This window comes from Schistocerca nitens, chromosome 5 (genome assembly GCF_023898315.1).
Source record: "Schistocerca nitens isolate TAMUIC-IGC-003100 chromosome 5, iqSchNite1.1, whole genome shotgun sequence".
Classification (NCBI taxonomy): Eukaryota; Metazoa; Arthropoda; class Insecta; order Orthoptera; family Acrididae; genus Schistocerca; species Schistocerca nitens.
Window position 1 is genome coordinate 641,869,881 of NC_064618.1, and position 17,760 is coordinate 641,887,640.

Sequence of the window (17,760 nt, forward strand, 5' to 3'; positions counted from 1 at the left end):
CAACAGAAACATGTCACACGGGCAGATGAGCTACGTTTCGTTTTACTCCCTATCGAAGAATGTGCCTGGGTGCGCCACCATCCAGGCGAACAGCCGCTAGAAACATTCTCCACACCACGGATGCAGGCCAGTAGGGTAGTATTATAACGTTGGGGACATTCACATTTGCTTCCACGGGACTTCGATAGTAATCGAGGGCACCATGACATGTGTGGACTTCGTGAACATTATGGGAGACGATCCGCTTCCCTTCAGGTTAAATGTCTTCCCCGACGGCATCTTCCAGGAGGATAATTGTCTGTGTCACTTCAGTGGTTTGCGGAGCATGATAGTGAATTCACGTTGATGTCGTAGCCACCAAATTCATCAGCTGTGGGATGCTGTCAGCCGCCAGCTCCAGGTCGGCAAACAACCGGGTCTTTCGGAACTGGGTAGCCTGTGCATAGAAATCTGGTGCCAAGTACCTGCGGAAACTTACCAAGGAATTGTCGAACCCATGCCATGTAGAACTGCTTCTGTATTGCATTCTAAAAGTGGAACACGACTAAGCAGCTGATAGTAATGTTTTCGCTCATCAATGTGTGCAGTCCTTTCTTTCACAGCTATTACTGTCGCAGAAGGGTGTCATGAAAAGTAGTTTATAGGACGTATGACTGCCACGTGTTTGTTTTTCGTTCTACAGTTTGACCTTGCATACTTTACGGCAACAAATTTTTCACCGTAACTCTATTAAAATGATTAGCTCCAACTGTACTTCATTTTCTTTAGACTGAGAATTATTGTAAAAATAAATTAGCAACAAACAACACAAAAGCTTGTAGTAATTGGTATTTTGAATACTGACGGCATTAATCACATTAATCACTTTATTGCTAGATGTAGCAGCAGACTTTAGAAAAGAATGCACTGTCTAAAAATGGTACACCCAGGTTAAAACATGCAATGTAGAGTGTTGAGAATGTTGAGCGGCCGGCCGGAGTGGCCGAGCGGTTCTAGGCGCTTCAGTCTGGAACCGCGCGACCGCTACGGTCGCAGGTTCGAATCCTGCCTCGGGCATGGATGTGTGTGATGTCCTTAGGTTAGTTAGGTTTAAGTAGTTCTAAGTTATAGGGGACTGATGACCTCAGCTGTTAAGTCCCATAGTGCTCAGAGCCATTTGAACCAGTTGAACCAATGTTGAGCGTGACAGCTATGAAGAAACGAAAATACCAGCATGAACTAGAATCAGACAGGATTGTTTCACATCTGTCAAAGTATGATAACGTAAGGAGTATTGATGGGCACAAAGAATAATTAAATCTGCGAAAAATGAAGTAAACAAGAGCAACAATACGAAACGAAAGAATTTTATATTGAAAGGTTAAAGTACAAGAATTTTTTTAAGGGGTGTATATGTTTTGTATATGGTATCACATTCACTGCTTAAGTTTACCATGGACAAAGGGGAAATACCTACTGCTCCAGTGACATACTTCACTGTGAGTAATCAGAGTAAAATACCGTATCCTATCATGGCCTAATATTGTACAGTATTAATGTTATGTCTAAATTAACACTTCAGCTGCTGTTTAAAAATGCTTTAATTTTCAGTAATAGTTACATTCAAGGAACATCATCAGGTATAGTACAATGTAACAGAGACACGTATAAATATATGTAGCTGTCACCGTAATATGGAAAAATTATGCGTCTCTCATCACACCTGAATATTTGTAAGTGCCTGGGATCTTATGGATCTGAGGAAGTTATCACATCAATGCCAGTGACGTGTAGCTATAGACCTAAGCCTATGTTGTGACGCCGTTAGTTACACATACCACACCGGTATTACACTATCATATTCCTTTGTCAAAGCTGGTGCGTCAAATATTTATGTCAAAGAAATTTGATGGTGTAATAGGGAATTTTGTCAAATCTAGCCTGTCGTCAAATAAATGTGATCAAATCTGGGCATCGTCGCAGATTTGATCATAAAAGTCGTTCGTCTTCTGTTCACTGAAATGTGAAATGTAAAACGGCTTGGAGCGCTGCCGTCGCTACAGCTACTTGACGTTTCTGTAGTGTGTTTGTAAACATGGCTTCAAAGTTGGCGTGTTCTGGTGTGTTCCTTCGACACTTTTTTTTTTTTTTTTTCAAACTAACTTGCTTCGACTAGGGCGCGAGGGGGGTGAGCAAGTCGCACAGTGCATACTATTACTTGTGTGTTGATGGGCAGGTGGAATATGCTGCAGGTGACATATGTCCACAATCACAGCTACACTCATCTACCTCTACATCTGGAAACATCCAGGCAACTTTTCAGCAAGCCGGAATAGAGGATGTGGGCACATTCTAAAATAAAATATTCTTTCTTGTCTTTTCCATTCTACAGTGTCTATTTTTGAACTCTGTATGTCACTAGTTAAAAAACGCTTCGTCTGTTTCGTACTTTTGAATAATTTTGTAGTAGTTGGAGCATTAATTCCATTAATAAATTATTAAAAAATGAAAATAGCTCTTATTGCCCACATAGCGAACTAAATATTTATATACCTTTACATATTCCTTCTTCAGTGCTTTATAAATCGCTTCACATGTTTCTGGAATTATTTTGGTTAACGTGCAATGTGATATTCGAGTGCTGTGTTGTTAACTAGAGTAGCTCTCTCCTGTATCAAGAAATCTTAGTGTCACAGTTTGGCTGTCTTCTGCAGGTATTGCATTTCTCAAGAGACTATGATGGTGTAGTACCGGCCTAAGGAAAACCCCAGCTGAATTTAGCCATCAGTCCGTCGTACGTCTACACAAGGTAACCGACCAACTGCCTTTCGTATCCAAGTGCTGTGTCACTGCGTAGCTGGAAAACGAGTTGGCCTCATACTGACTCTTAGCAGGAGACGCAAACAGCAAAAAAGACGTTCTACGACGCGGATCCTACTACCGAGTCCCATGATCTATGTACTCCTTTCCCTATTGTAAGAGTGAATTACACAATATTTTAATAGGCCTAGTACAGAAGTAAGTACGAACAAGCACATAAAATGAAACATTGAATAATAAAACCGTGATTAACCACTTTTATGAAACAACATCTCCAGTAGCAATGATAAGGACACTCAGAGCTTACATAACACAGTATAACAGGTTAGCTGTGATAGTGGCGACGATGAAAGACAATTAACTTACACATGCAAAAATACATGAAAATATTGAAGTGATACAAAACGTGGAGAAGCCGACTTCCAGTCATGAGTGCAAAACATAGTAGTTACTTCATCCCTTTTAACAAATTATATAATGAAGCCAATAAGCAAACAAAGAGAAAACTAAAGAGAGTTTTTACACAAAAACAAGAGGAAGAGAATGGTGGAAAGAAGAAATTCTATTACAGTACTCGTTCAAGATGCTCATACAGTCCCAAATGTCAAACACCCTAATATAATATCTCTGTTATTGGTGCCACAGTCTGCCGTTCTGTAGTTACGAAACCGAGAATAGTGTAAATCTGGCGATGGGATGGATCTTTCCTAAGCTTATACAATAATTTCAAATAGAAATTGCACTGCCAAGATAGTACACAAATGAAATATTATCAATGTTCGATTACGATTCACAGAGCAACTTTAAAGAAATGTTATTCATGCTGTTGTTAGTGTTTTGGTTGGCAGGAGCGCCAACACTGGGTTACTAGAGGAGGCCGAAAGGCACGCGTTTTAGCTCACGCAGGCTGGCGTGAGGTCTGCAACAGGACAAGGAAATTAGAAATTAGAAAAACGGACGTAGCTGGTGGAATACTTAACTTTAATCCATTAATGAAGAACGTCGGTCTTGACGGTACATGAATCAATATCAATAGTAACTGATAATGGCGCCTTGCTAGGTCGTAGCAAATGACGTAGCTGAAGGCTATGCTAAACTATCGTCTCGGCAAATGAGAGCGTATTTTGTCAGTGAACCATCGCTAGCAAAGTCGGTTGTACAACTGGGGCGAGTGCTAGGTAGTCTCTCTGGACCTGCCGTGTGGTGGCGCTCGGTCTGCAATCACTGATAGTGGCGACACGCGGGTCCGACGTATACTAACGGACCGCGGCCGATTTAAAGGCTACCACCTAACAAGTGTGGTGTCTGGCGGTGACACCACAGTTACCTGTCTCAGTTCAGCGTCACAGCTTGCTTTTCAATTTACCGATTGATCTAAGTTGCTCAGAAGAATTTTCCGAGTCGATTAATTCAGCTTTACGTGACACGACCATCAGCTGAGCAGTTACTGAACGTGGTACCGAACATGACTACGTGCAAATGGTAAGTAAACCTACAGAGAGTGACGTGGTACAAAACGGTTCTATTCTGGAATGCCTCACATTTTTAATTACTGAAGAAAGCTTCTATATTATCGCAGAGCAGATACACATACGAAGTATCGAGTATCTTATAACAAATCAAATAACTTTTCCAGCTACGAAACTCGTAGCAACACTGCCTGCTTTGATACATTCCATAGTCTTGAGATGGGTGTTCACTACCCCAGAGAGTAATTGTACGCTTCTTTGAATTAAGAACAACTGAAATTCCTCTCATACATTGGCAATGAAGTGATTGTGCATGTGGACTGAACTCCCTTCATCTACATCTGCGACTACATAAATATTCTGTAAACCACTATGAAGTGCGGGGCTGAGGGTACTTAGCATGGTACCAAATGTAAAGGTATCTTCCCGTCCCAGTAGCGTGTGGGGCGCGGGCAGAACGACTGCTTAAAAGTCTCTGTGTGCGCTGTAATTAGTGCAATCGTGTCTGCACGGTCCTACGGGGACTGTGCGGAAGGACTGTAGTATATTCATAGATCCATAACTTAAAGTTAGTTATTCACATTTTTTAAGAAAGCTTTCGCGGGGTAATTTGCGTGTATCTTTAAGAGTGTGCCATATCAGATTTAGCAACATTTCCATAATATTCTCCCTTGAGTTAACCCTTTAAGTGATTCTAGTAAAGGTATACACCACTGGGTTAAATGCTGTTATTACTTCATGTATGTGGCAGTATGAGCTACCAATATGTTCCAAAAAGACACGCATAAAAACGGCATCTCTCCGGGGCTCATACCTCGAGTTTTATTGGTGAGACAAAGGTATCGTCAACGGTTTTGTAGAGTCCTTTGGCTAGGGACCACTTGTATACCAAACAGAAAGATCGTTTTACTGTAACTATTCTCTCTGTCCTCCTCCCCCTCTCTCTGTTCATCTCTTCCATTACTGATTATCCAGCCATCTTCTTTTCCCCTCTCTTTGCCCATGTCCTCCTCCCCAATCTGCCCATCCGCTCCTTCCCCCTCTGTCCATCTCCTCCTATCTAACTGAACTTCCTCCTGTCACTCCCTTCGTCAAACTCCTCCTCTCCCTCTCTCTATCCATCTCTCCCTCCCCCTCTCTGCCTATCTCTTCCCCCCTTGTCCACGTCCATCTCCTCCTCTTTCCTTTCTCCGTTGAATTCCCCTCCCTTATCTCTGTCCATGTCCTCTTCTTCCTATTTGTGCCTATCTCCTCCTTCCCTTCGCCGTCTGTCTCTCAACGTTATCACTTTCACCCCAACAGGAGGCTGGCGGTTCTTACGCCGTAAGTATTTCTTTCTAGATTGTAACTAATATTTGAACTAAATGTGACTGAAACCGTTCCAGGGGTGAGGATGAGCTTTTTACCCGGGACTTTGCCGCATACGTACACTACTGGCCATTAAAATTGCTACACCAAGAAGAAATGCAGATGATAGACGGGTATTTATTGGACAAATATATTATACTAGAACTGACATGTGATTACATTTTCACGCAATTTGGGTGCATAGATTCTGAGAAATCAGTACCCAGAACAACCACCTCTGGCCGTAATAACGGCCTTGGTACGCCTGGGCATTGAGTCAAACAGACCTTGGATGGCGTGTACAGGTACAGCTGCCCATGCAGCTTCAACGCGATACCACAGTTCATAAAGAGTAGTGACTGGCGTGTTGTGACGAGCCCGTTGCTCGGCCACCATTGACCAGACGTTTACGGTCGGTGAGAGATCTGGAGAATGTGCTGGCCAGGGCAGCAGTCGAACATTTTCTGTATCCAGAAAGGCCCGTACAGGACCTGCAACATGCGGTCGTGCATTATCCTGCTGAAATGTAGGGTTTCGTAGGGATCGAATTAAGGGTAGAGCCACGGGTCGTAACACATCTGAAATGTAACGTCCACTGTTCAAATTGCTGTCAATGCGAACAAGAGGTAACCGAGACGTGTAACCAATAGCACCCCATACCATAACGCCGGGTGATCCGCCAGTAAAGCGATGACGAGTACACGCTTCCAATGTGCGTTCACCGCGATGTCGCCAAACACGGATGCGACCGTCATATTGCTGTAAACAGAACCTGGATTCATCCCAAAAATGACGTTTTGCCATTCGTGCACCCAGGTACGTCGTTGAGCACACCATCGCAGGCGCTCCTGTCTGTGATGCAGCGTCAAGGATAACCGCAACCATGGTCTCCGATCTGATATTCCATGCTGCTGCAAACGTCGTCGAACTGTTCGTGGAGGTTGTTGCTGTCTTGCAAACGTCCCCATGTGTTGACACAGGGATCGATACGTGGCTGCACGATCCGTTACAGCCATGCGGATAAGATACCTGTCATCTCGACTGCTAGTGATACGAGGCCGTTGGGATCCAGCACGGCGTTCCGCATTACCCTCCTGAATCCACCGATTCCATATTCTGCTAACAGTCACTGGATTTCGACCAACGCGAGCAGCAATGTCTTGATACGATAAACCGCAATCGCGTTAGGCTACAATCCGACCTTTATCAAAGTCGGAAACGTGATGGTACGCATTTCTCCTCCTTACACGAGGCATCACAACAACGTTTCACCGGGCAACCCCTGTCAACTGCTGTTTGGGTATGAGAAATCGGCTGGAAACTTTCCTCATGTCAGCACGTTGTAGGTGTTGCCACCGGCGCCAACCTTGTGGGAATGCTCTGAAAAGCTAATCATTTGCATATCAAAGCATCTTCTTCCTGTTGGTTAAATTTCGCGTCTGTAGCACGTCATCTTCGTGCTGTAGCAATTTTAATGGCCAGAAGTGTACATCTTAAATATATATCATACATGTTAAACACATTTCGCACGTATTTGTACACATATTTCACCTGTAAGTCTAGCGAACTTCGCCCAATAGTTTCATTTCCACGCAGCTCAATGTTTATGACATCGTATCTCCTGAATTAGATGCTGTACAGTGACAAAATTTTGTACGTGCATCCAGTGTTATATGTGGCTATGGTCTGCGAAATGTGTTGTGAATAGAGTTAGTACTAACGAAGTAATTAATGTAAACGTCGTGCATGATGCAGCAGTTTTAAGCGCATTTCAGTGTTTGACATCATATCTCCTGATCTGTGTATCTTACAGTGATGTATTTTTGTATGTAGATTCAGCGGAAAATGTGGATACACCCTGCGAAAAATACTCCGAATAGAGTTGGTTGCAACGAAGTAATCAATTTAAAAGTATTGCATGATACGGCAGAGTCTCACGCAATTCATTGTTTATGATATCTTATCTCTTAAACTAAGAGTCGTATTGTTATGTAACTTTTCTGGTAGATTCAGTGGTATATGTGAATAAAGTCTGCAAAATGCGGCACGAATGAAGTTAGTGTTAGAGAGGTAACAAATTAAAACATGATGCTTCATGCGGTAGTTTTAATGGATGAACAGCCAAAATGTACGAGATAAACTTTTTGCCTTGCCTCATTTTGTAGGGGACATCAACGAGAAAAAGTTTCTTAAAGGTTTGAAATTATGTGTAAATTTTGTTGAAACGCTCTGAGTGCTCAATTTCTCAAAATATTGGCTGACTAAATTATGAGTTTTCACGTGTCATGGGCTACACTCCTTTTTTCACCTCCACGCCTTTGATAGGTAAGTGGTTCTTACCCCCACAGTGATTCCTTCGAGGCAGTAAGTGATACGCATACTAAGTTTGGCTGAAATCGGTCCAGCAGTTTAGGAGGAGATGTACGTACACACATAAATACTGTACATACGTACACAGAGTGAATCGTCTAAAACGTGCGTCGCAAATACTGCGGAAGAGGAAAGCGCTATTGATGTACGGGTTTCGTAGAATGGATTAGTAGCTAGGGGCTCGAATTGTTAGCCGAAAAACAGATCGTAATAATACTTAGGAAGTGTTATTTTTGTAGAAACATACACTTTTACCAAGCGAGGTGATGCAGTGGTTAACATACTGGACTCAGTTTCGGGAGGACGATGGTTCAAAACCGCGTCCGGCCATCCTGATTTAGGTTTTCTGTGATTTACTAATCGCTTCAGGCAAATGCCAGGATGGTTCCTCTGGAAGGGCACGGCCGACTTCCTTCCTCATCCTTCCCTAATCCGACGGGAACGATGACCTTGCTGTTTGGTCCCTTCCTCCAAATCATCCAACCAACCATACATTTTTTTAAACGTAATAATATTATTGACTTTAACGGACAAAAAGTAGGGTAAATTAGAATGTCAGTGGTGTTTGTTGCAGGATTCTAGTGCGAGTAGTTTACGAGATTCTGAAAAGTCTCCACACCGACAGTTGTTTGTGCCATTGAACTTGCTTAGTTGCCAGGTACGCTGTTGTTATGTTTGTTAGAGTGTGCTTGTGTGTTCCTTAATTGCATTGCGACTTGCTGGTCGGTTCATGTGTAACAGATTTTTTTTACCGTATACGGGACAAACGTTCAGTTGGGCAAAAAAAGCCGGGATTTCATTTTTTTACCCAGGACAAATCAAAAACAAGATTATTTTTCTGATTTATCGGGCTTTATCACCTTTTAACGAATAATGTGTAAGTTTTAACATACTTTTTCTTGATTTTGCATATTTGAAAAAAAATCTATGCAGTTATAAATGTGGTTGAAAATGGTCATTGACTTTTTATCAAATTCGCGGTACATTTATTTCGTACATCAGTCCATTTTAATGCCATCTGGGAAAAATCCCTTTCTATGATGCAGCTGGAACTAGAGATAGTAAAGATTAACGATAAGACCCGAAAAATGTTGGGGATTTTACTCTTGGAAAACACTTTTATGTTTTTCTTTCATTTCTCAATCGCACTCTTATTTATAGCATCAAAAGACTGTGCTATGTCCAGGCTTCTTTTAATTATTTGAAATTCTTCGTATAAGGAGTTCATGTTCAATTGATCGATCCTTAAAAGTTCCGCAGCTTTTTGAAAATGGTCATAATTTACTGGTGATTTTAAGTTCAAAAACAGTATCTTGGAAAGGACGTAGTTTTCCGAGGAATCATATCATGGCAACCAATATGCCACAAAATTAGTGTAGAACTGTAGAAAATCGTTCCGATTAGATTCTTTTGCGTTAGTGCATAATTCACTAACTATGTCTTTTGGATTACTTCCGAAAAAGTTGTCTCTTATTCTTTTCTCAGTCTTCTTGCGAATCCCGTGCACTTCAGTATGCATCTCAACAACTGTCAGAGAATCTGATCCAATCTTCTCCAGTGTTGTTTCTACTGACAACATTACTTTATGTACAAACGACAAAAAAGCCAAAGATTTTTCTCTTCTTCTCTTCACATGTGATTATCTTTTCCAATAGACGAGGACATTCACTGCGGAATTCCAGAAAATGAGATTTTAGTGCATGCCATATTTTTAATACTTTTTCGACAGACAGCAGGACCAAGAGATAAAAATACCTGGCAACATGTTTTATTATTTCTTCCCAGTGAATCTCGTTCGCTTCAAATTGGAGTTGCAAGTCCGCTCTTCCTTTCACAGATCTCCTGAACTGACTGCATATTATCACTATCAAACTTTCTACATTCACATCCAGTTTATCAGTACTGTATTTTGCAACATTGTGGAGAATATGGACGGGGCAACCAACTTTACAATTTTATCATTTTCAGCTAAAAGATGTATAAAAATGGAATGGTTTCTGTCGAAGTTTACATTAGTGTTGTCAGCGGCGAGTGCCGAAACTTATTTACAGACAATCCATTCTTCTCCAATGTACGTATTATAACTTCGTAGCTTGATGTGCACATTCATCGTTACATTCTACAAATTCCAGTAGACGGTTTACAATCCCAGTATCATAAACAAAGAATGGTAAGCTAATTGGAAACGATTTTCTGTTTTTTTTTATTTTCATTTATATACTTATTTATTTGTATCTGTAGCTGTAGAAAACTATAGATTTTTTTTCTTTGGATGGTCATTAAAATATTTCTAACAAATTCTTTGGCCAATACTTCGCATACAATAGCTTCCGCTCTTCTTCTTCAGTAGCTAAAACTTCGAGCGATTTTTGAATCACTGCAGATATACGGTAATGATTTGCGTGAGAAGTGGCTCTGAGAACTATGGGACGTAACTACTGAGGTCATCAGTCCCCTAGAACTTAGAACTACTTATACTTAACTAACCTAAGGACATCACACACATCCATGCCCGAGGCAGGATTCGAACCTGCGACCGTAGCAGTCGCGCGGTTCCAGACTGTAGCGCCTAGAACCGCTCGGCCAACTCGGCCGGCGCGTGAGAAGTCCTTACTACTGTAACGGAGAGAATTCTTCATCGTGTGATAAGCAGATGTGCGTACTCCAGCAGTAATCTTGTCCTTCTTTGAGGGAGATGGTTCAGGCTTCGAGAAATATTTGGATATGGTACATAATGCTCTATTGCTTACAACAGTCATGTTGTTTTACATCAGAAACGCCTCCATGAACACACGGGAAATCTTTATTGAACAGGCGACAGTACGCCTTGCACGAATTTTCTTTTACTTGTCTTAACCAGGAATAACTATTTCCCGATTCGGATTATACTTAGTAAACCTTTTTGGCTTCTTTAGAAGGTATTCCATCACTTCTTGATGTATTATCTGTGTTAAAATCACTTAAATCACTGATTTTACCTATAGTTTCAGAAATAATACATAAGCGTGGCACGTTCAACAATCAGCAGTTCTCGCAAAACAACGAACGGTGTTTTAAACCAGAATGACAATCAAGAACTGTGGTTGACATACGTTGACATAGCATTTAAACGAGTTAGCAGACGAACGAAAATGTTAAACACAAAATTATAGAAAGAAAGTGAAATGGGTAACAAAAAATAGAAGAATGTAAAAGAATCAGACACAGAGGCAAACGGTGGCGCGTGGCGCCGCTTGAGAGGGTGGGAATCGGTGTTTATCTGCCCCACTCGGCACTATCATAGACTGATAAACGAGCTAATCGCATCTTCAAGCGGTACATTCTTCGATATTAGGTACCTGCCAGCTGCAGCGCGAAAGATTTAGCAATAATAATCGAACAAGGTTGAAATACGGGACAGAGCCTGTTCCGGCGGTACACGCCTGAAATATAGGACGTCTGCCACTGACTGTCCAAGCAGTAGGTCGTAAGTGGATGATGGGATTTACCAATGCAGAAAAACTGTCATGCTCATGATGTACGGAGACTGCAGGAAGAATGAAATTTGGGCTTGCATGGTGTATGCGACAAGATATCCCAATGGACGTCAGTGATCTCGGCTATTATTTATCAACCTCTTCAATCGGTTACGTGAAAGTGGTAGTGTAACAGCTAGACCACGCTACAAAAGAAAACAAGTAACGACAGAAGAGGGGGGGGGGGGCACATTAATGTTGCGCTTGATCCGCACGTTACCTCCCTAGAAACTGGACGAAAAAGTAGCTTGAGTCACGCAAGTGTCCTACGCATTTCCCATTGACATAGGTTCCACCCCTATCACATCTCTTTCCATCAAGGACTGCGTGGAAAAGATTATTAGAATCGTGTTACTTCTGTACATGGTCATTAATACAGGATACTCCAGATGTATCTTGTTTAGAGTTGAAATCACATTCACCAATCATGGCCAGTAAACTGTCGAAGCATGTACTATTGATCTGTTGAAAATTCCCGTTGCCTTCGTCACGTGGAACCTCAGCGTTCACGGAATGTAAACTTATAGTGCGGGATAGTGAATCAATAGATCATACACCTGTTTTTCACAGACGGAACACTGAACGCGCACAAGAATCGCAGCCTCGTAACAGACCATATTCCACGAATATTAGAAGACGTTCCGCTGCAGACTGAGAGGAACCTGTAGTACCAATATGAAGCCTGTCCAGTTCATAGTGCACCAAGTGCTACGACATGTTTCTACTAATTGTTTCAAAACCGTTGAATTGGACAAAGAGGACCAACACCTTTGCCGACCGGTTCTTAGGATTTGATGCCTGTAGACTTTTCTCCGTAATTGAAAGATGCTGCCTATACCCCATGATATGCAACGACGTATTACTGCAGCCTGCACGGACATCTTCGCTGAAATACTAGCGCGGTACAGCAGACGCACCATGCCACAATGGAAGCTAGTATTGCCACTGCCGGTGGTCTTTTCGAACACAACTTGTGATGGTCAATTGTCTCGTTGCTGGTCAGAATCCACATAACTTCCACTTGTTTTGTTCTGTAGTGTGTGTTCCCATAGGTATAGTATAACAGGGTGTATACATGAACAAGGAAAAAAAATACCGGATTTTTTCCGGATTTCCTGGTTAAAAATACTCTTTCTCCCGGGTGACAGTATATTTTCCCTTATCAATTCTTTGAATGGTCATGGTTTATACGCGGGCGTACAATTTCCCGGCACTTTAGAAAACGAAACTCAGGGAAAAGGACACGTTTTGGAAATATCTTTGATGTGCAGCAACATGTACGCTGCGTATTTTCGTATTGCGAAAGTATACATTTGAATTCCACCAAACACCGCATGTTACTTTCCGAATCATCGAAATCGAGATTTCGATGCGCTTTTGTAAGCCGTTCGTAGCTCATGTCACGTGATTTCGCCAGCCGATGACAGCGGATATTCAGAGCATAGGACACGTGATGTAGTCAGCGAACAGCAACATCACTGTTAAGTAGCACGAACACTCAAACAGGGAAAGTTAATAGTTTAAATTAATATACATAGTGTTGCTACAAGAAAAGCAAAGCTTTCACATATAATATTGTAATATTGGTCTCAAGCTGCAACAGAAGCTAAGCTTTCGCGTATACTGTTGATCTTTCTTGCACGTGTTACACTTTAAGATATATCACACAAATGTGCCAGTAAAATTTTTAATAATGACATAAATGTCTGATCTCCAGGGTTCGAAATTCTTCTAAATGGCTCGTCATCAAAGAGTTGATTTTTAAATGAGAGTCAAACGCTCTGTGATTTAATAAATTCATGGTACATTCTTGCACATAGTTCAACTTACGTAAAAGGATATTTACTTCGAAAGGAACGCTTTTCAAACCACTATTCGCAATATTTTCCTCGTTTGAGCAGTTGCCAGAGAGCGCAGATAACAGGCGACACCGCGCTTGGGTAGCTATCATGACGTAGGAAGCCCGTATGTCGTACGTGTAAAACATTGAAAGACCATACGTTATGTCATAAAAGAAACAAGACATCAGAGGATACTGCAAGAGCATCGGAATTTTGTGAACCATATTAAAATGTGCACATTTAAAGTGCATACTTACAGGGCACATTCGTATGTCCAGATTCCCAATGAAGTAGACCTCGACCTGATATTAAGCTTTTCAGTGTGGTTTTCGGGATGTAAATTTTCTTGGAGCACCAGTACTGTATTATATCATGTCTGGTTCTTTATTATGGCATAATGCCATACATGCTAAAAAATGAAAACGTGCCCTTGAAATGCAGCGAACAGTTGAAACTAGCCAGTACTGTGGAATTAAACATTTCGTTTCAAATACATTGACTGCCTCTGCGGAAAAGGTTAACAAAAGCCAAATTTCTTTAGCAAACTGACAAAAATAACTTCATTGTTCCGCAAGGCGATTAATGCTTGACTGTCAGAAAGGGGAAATAAAATAAAATCTGAAACTAATGACATATTTTAGCCTTCCGTAATTATGTGAATGTGTTTTAATTCACTTGATAGCTCCCGGCCACAAATGTCCGTTTTGTTTTCATTTGGTCGCAGGTTCGAATCCTGCCTCGGGCATGGATGTGTGTGGTGTCCTTAGGTTAGTTAGGTTTAAGTAGTTCTAAGTTCTAGGGGACTGATGACCACAGCAGTTGAGTCCCATAGTGCTCAGAGCCATTTGAACCATTTTGTTTTCATTTGACGTCAGAGTAAACGAAGGGGAAACGGCAAAATCACTTAATGTAAACATGGGTCACGTGGAGACTACCCACTATAACTCAGACTGCTCTGTGTATCAGCCCCGGATCTATGACATTTGCGAACCGGGTCAATACTAAAAAAAAGAAATCGAATTTTCAAAATATGTTCATCTTGTAGCGCACATCTTTCTCAAAAGTCTGAAACATAAAACATATGTATTCGAGGAAATGTAAGGTATATTATTTGGTCTTAAATATGCCAAAGTGCAGTGCCACGCCTCTTCATAAAGCATTTTTCTACCGCACGTCCAAACTATATTCAGGAGAGTGGAAATTGAAATGCCCTGTGGTGCCTCTCCTGGTCCCAGTCTGCCGGTTTAACAGCCTGCCCCTCTTTAAGAAAAAAATCTCGCAATTAATAGCGGATGGGATTATTTGTAATCGAGAGAACAAGAACTCTTCAGAAAATCTGAAATCTTTATTGCCTATTAGTTAATAACTTGCTGTTTTGTGTGACATAAAATTAAATATAGGATATATAAAACCAAGAGATAAGCAAGAAATTACACATTTCTTCAAACCTTAGCTCCTATCATTTTTTTTCTCTAAGCTTGCTACAGCTTTACATGGCGTGATTTCCTTTCTGCGAAAGAATCTATTACCTCATCAAAGTTCGTCAAACGTTTTGCTACATGAAAAATCGAAATGTCATTATCTAACACTGAAAAAGCTGTTAATACAAATAATACCCAAGACTGGTGTGGTTTCTTGATCTGATTACGTCTATTTTGTCACTGTCTGCTAGATAAAACAAAATAGGCCTTCCTAATATAGCAGAAATTTTGTAACACACCAAATAAACGAGACTGTTTTGACACAAATGGCCATTTTTATAACACGACAAAATATAATCGACGAAGTACCAATATATCAAATGCGTATTAGGCATGCTACAAGCAAAAAGCTTTATGTTAGGAAATGATTTCACATTTCATTCATACGCACCAGCTTCTCAAGCATGAGATCGAAAAGCAGTTTTACGAAATTTTTATATAAATTTTGGAATCGTCTTATGCTTCCATAATTTGTGTGATGTCCCCGTTTCTTCTCCTTCCTCATTCTAACAAACAATCTTGTTATCATCAATTCTGTAGCTATTGCTGCCACTGTCAAAATTTGTTCGCTGGATTAACTTCACTAACCCTGCCAGAATCACAGGTTTAGTTATTACGCGATTATTTTCCGGTTAGGCATTATTACGTGTTCGAACAACACGTTTTCCGCGTTACTTCCAGTATAGAACATACCCGGCTGCTAACCGGGGACTGTATTACTGGTCCTTACTAGTGTAGCGATCTGGCCAAAAATTTTCTGTCATAATTTCATTTTATTGGATACACCGAGAAGATAATATGTAATCTTTCTCGCCTGTTATTCCTGTCAGTCGTTTATTTCCATTCTGGTAGTCTGAATCTATGGATTTCGCTAGTAATTATAACAATGCTGATCATTCGCAAACCCAATCAACCACATAATCAGACAGCAAGTGGTATTCATCCGTTCGGCTTTAGTCCTTCAGCTCGTATAGCCCCGTCCCCTTTTGTCTGCGGAAAGTTTATTTCTAGATGCGACGAGGATTCTCCTGACAGAGACATCACGTACACTATCCATGCATTCAAAAGTCAACTTACGATTCATCCAGAAATCAACTTAAAATGTGTTCAAAAATGTTCAAAAACCAACAGGGAAGCGTTTCAAAATCATATGAATAATCGATAGACAAACGTGCGCTGGATGCTGGCGCTCTGTGAAACCAGTTTTTTTTCCTCAAGAATATGAATTTGGCGCCCTCTTTTCCCGGTAGCACATCTAACTGCTTGCTGCGACTGCTTACACAGCCAACAGCCACATTCCTGTAGCCAGAAGCGCGAGAATCTACTACTCAAACGTGACTCAACTGCGCATCCGCATGAGCCCGCGCGTAACTGCTAAAACAAATCGAATGTAAACAGTTGCGAATTCACGCTCATTGGAGGCAATTTGTTGTTATGAAGCACTGCATAGTCTTCCTAAAGCCTTTGACACATTTTCAATTGGCAGACGCTTGCATGAGCACTGTGTGTCGTTGTTGTATATGGCGCATTTCCTTTGCAATTTAAGTTATTTTCGTGTTTTTCTTTCGTTTATGTTTTATTGTTGAAGTATTATTCTGCAGTGGCGGGATACAGTAATATCCTCTGTTAGAGTATTGGTTCTTACCAGTCAAAATTATAAAAATTTAACTGAAAACTAAAACAATGAAAAATTCCCGGAATTCTAAAATTATCCCGGCTTTTTCCCGGTTTTCTCCCGGATGAAAAAATTCCCGGGTTTTTCCCGGATCTCCCGGTTGACCCGGGTCGTATGCACCCTGTATAAGAATCAGTGTGAGAACTTTTCAAAGTACGATATCTCGTAAACGACTGGCACTAGAATTCTGCAACAGACACCACTGGCCTTCTAAATTACCCTACTTTAATTTAGCCAATGTCAGTAGACATTGTTCCACTTAAAAGGAGTTTGTCTGCAAAAAAACACACTTTGCAAGTATTATTACAATCTGTTTGTTGGCTAATCATACGAGCAGCTGACTACCAATCCATTCTGAAAAAACGGCACATCAACAGCACTTTCCATTTCTGTAACATTTGCAGTGCAAGTTTTAGATGATTCATACATACATATATATTTATATCAATTTTTACAATTTGTATCGATTACCTTCGCGGTGCTTACGCAAAACGTATGTTGGTGGCGCCAGAGTCGTTCTGCAGACAGCGGCAAACGCCGGTTTTCTAACTTTTCTCAATAGCGTTTCGCTAAATTAACGTCATCTTTCATCCAAGAATTCCCACTTGTGTTCACTAAGCTTTGCCGTAACAGTAGCGTGTTGATTGAGCCTACAGGTATCAAATCGAGTGTGAGGCATTGTATTTGTCTATACTACTGAAATGTTAGCAAAGCCTGGAGCAGGGAACTGGAGGTATAGGTCGTAAATATAATACTCTGTCACAAATATTTATTTTATTCCTAGATGTACACTCCTGGAAATGGAAAAAAGAACACATTGACACCGGTGTGTCAGACCCACCATACTTGCTCCGGACACTGCGAGAGGGCTGTACAAGCAATGATCACACGCACGGCACAGCGGACACACCAGGAACCACGGTGTTGGCCGTCGAATGGCGCTAGCTGCGCAGCATTTGTGCACCGCCGCCGTCAGTGTCAGCCAGTTTGCCGTGGCATACGGAGCTCCATCGCAGTCTTTAACACTGGTAGCATGCCGCGACAGCGTGGACGTGAACAGTATGTGCAGTTGACGGACTTTGAGCGAGGGCGTATAGTGGGCATGCGGGAGGCCGGGTGGACGTACCGCCGAATTGCTCAACACGTGGGGCGTGAGGTCTCCACAGTACATCGATGTTGTCGCCAGTGGTCGGCGGAAGGTGCACGTGCCCGTCGACCTGGGACCGGACCGCAGCGACGCACGGATGCACGCCAAGACCGTGG